We start from the raw sequence: 2530 nt of genomic DNA, 5'->3' as shown, positions 1-2530 counted from the left end.
GCAAGGGTGCGGGCTCGTCCACTCAGCCCCGCGGAGGGGGAGCTGGGACGGCCCACTGAGGGGTGGAGGGGGCGGCCTTTGGCGCGTACGGGGGACTTAGGGCGGGGCGATAACCCTAAAGGCCCACCATCCAAGGTCCCCAGATCCTTCCTTCCCACCCCCAACTCGCCTTAGCAGCCCGGCGGACTGGTTGGAGGTTAATGAATTTATAAGGAAGTTTCATCCCAAAATGAGCCCAAAGGGAGTTGGGGAAGGTACATCTCTCCATCCGAAGCCTTGCAACTCAGGCTGCTAAAATCTAAGCCTCTGGTCACAATCCTCCAACAGCAGTAACACAATGGACGGTTTAAAGGTTATTTTATTAAATATCTTCAGTTCAAGGTTTCATTGTAACAAAGCTATGAAGGATCTACCAACATTCAGAACAAACACTATTTTTAAATTATTTCTATGTCATCATGCAAAAATTCTGCATCAAATGCCTTCCATGGCCTGGTTAAAAGGTGATTTTTTTTTTTTTTTTTTTAATAGTCTACTGTCTATAGATGCTGACATTAGCCCCAGAAGAGAAATAAGAATGCTAAGAAGTGGGGCTGGAGCAGCCATATGAAGCTATGGGTCTTAATGAACTCTAAGACCATTTGTCTCCAAGCCAGCAAAACCAAACCCTGTGGTGATGGTGTCTGTGTGCTGGTACTGCAGGCTTCAGGGCAGGAAAGGCCTAGGGCCCAGGGGCTGGGGCATGCATGAAGTGCTCCCAGGAGCCTGGCTAAACCCCAAGCACCAGCACCTGTGAGTCTGCTCTCTTCTCAGCTGGCTCCAAGGTGAACCTGTAGCTTTGCCTCCTGAAGGTAGTCCAGGGAGCTGGGATCTACCCACCTTTCTCCCTAATAGTGCAGATATTTGTGCAGATAAGCTTGCACAGTTGTTTGGGGGAAACCAAGACTATGACCAATCGCTCCTCCGTATCTTCTCTGCCATCTGCTTATAGATCTTTCCCCTCTGAAATAGAACTCCTTGAGCACAGAGAGGGACAATGAATGCAAAGAGCTTTGGCTCTGGACACCTCTATTGGATACATGCAGGTGGTGGTGGGGGTGATGCCCATGCAGATTGTCCAGCAGTAAGTCTATACTTCAGTTGGTCAGTAAAGAGGCCTCTTTAAAGAGGACACTTCTTGCCAAAGCAGTCAGGTCAATCTCAAAGACAGGAAAAAGAGATGGACGTGCAGCAAGGGAATAGTAGGAAGGGAGGCAGCCCTGAGGGCAGCCTGAATGCATAGAGACAACCATCAACTCAATCCCGCTGCCTCACTCCTCCCATCCCACAGGGGCACTTGGCAGAGGGCCCAGGCCCAGATGAGGGTCAGCATGGGGACCACCACCATGAAAAGGCAAGACAAAGATGGTCCAAATCAGCACAGAAACAGAACTGCCAAAGGCAGCAAGGGGAGCCCTGACCAGGGTCTGGCTCTCTCCTTGCTAAGTTATAAGAAAACAAACACGAAGCAAAGCGGCAACCCTTTCCCCTTCCCCACTGCAGGGATTAGGCCTTAATATCAGGGCCCATGTGCATTGTGCATCCTATAGAAATGGATGAGTAAGTGAGTACATGTCAGACTAACACGAGGTTTCTCATCGGCTTCGTAGCGGACACACTTCTGCAGCACCAATTCTCTTCCCTTCTACACTAAATGGAACAGTACAGCAACATCTGGGCCCTCAGTCCTCAGGCCACTGCTTCTCAGCTGCCTCCACAGCAGTCTGGGAGCTCTGTGTTCTCTCCCAAGTAGGTCTGATGGCCACGATGTTCTCATCAGCCTTATTCTAGGTGCCTAAGCAAATTCTGAAGAAGTCCATTCCTAGACCTGGGACAGGCAGGCCACTCAAGAGCTGCAATCACATCACAGCCCTAAAGCTCTGTCAGAGTTCTTGCCTGGTCCCCCGAGTCTGTGGAGGCCAGAGGCCAAGTTCACCTCTTCAAGGCTGGTGGGTGAGCCCGCTGCTCATGCCAGAATAGGCATCACACAAACTCCTCCTGCCTTCTTGCCAGCCCAAGGGCTATCGGTGGTTTTAAAACGCATCATGGTATGGATTCCATTTTTTTTAAACAATCCTTTTTTCTTTTTTTTTTTCCTTAAATGTAAAAAACACCTCGGTACAGCAGAGACAGACACGAAGGGCGGGCGGGAGGGCTGCATGCAGGGGCGTGCATTGGCTGCTGCCGCTTTGTAATTTAATTGTTTTAAACCTCAAACGAACAGGACTGCCGCTGTCACTCAGGCCCTCCAGAGCCACTGGCTGCGAAGGTTCGACCTCCAGCTGGGATCTCCTAATGCCCCTGTCAAACAGGATAGATGTGGTAACAGAACAGAGAACAATAAACACACAGATGAGTTCCAGGGACTTAAACACATTACACACATGGCCAAGTCTGCCCGAGAAGGTGGAGGATGGGGAAGAAGCTAGTTATTTAAATACAATGCCTCACATTTGCTGAACACTTACTAAATGCTTTACTTATAAATATC

At 49.7% G+C, this 2530-nt stretch overlaps 1 protein-coding gene across 1 annotated transcript in view; it reads right to left on the bottom strand.

Moving 5' to 3' along the window:
- Window positions 1–340: 340 nt before the first annotated feature.
- The window catches only part of CAMK2G (calcium/calmodulin dependent protein kinase II gamma), a 59330-nt gene continuing 57140 nt past the window's right edge, over window positions 341–2530 (bottom strand). Inside the window, exon 21 of the mRNA XM_025049318.1 lies at window positions 341–2340. The gene's annotated coding sequence lies outside the window, so the exon portion shown is untranslated. The remainder of the gene's footprint in view (window positions 2341–2530) is intronic.

Source organism: Pteropus alecto, unplaced genomic scaffold (assembly GCF_000325575.1).
Source record: "Pteropus alecto unplaced genomic scaffold, ASM32557v1 scaffold155, whole genome shotgun sequence".
NCBI lineage: Eukaryota > Metazoa > Chordata > Mammalia > Chiroptera > Pteropodidae > Pteropus > Pteropus alecto.
Note: the sequence above shows the minus strand (reverse complement) of the source record. Positions and strands in the feature narration are given on the sequence as shown.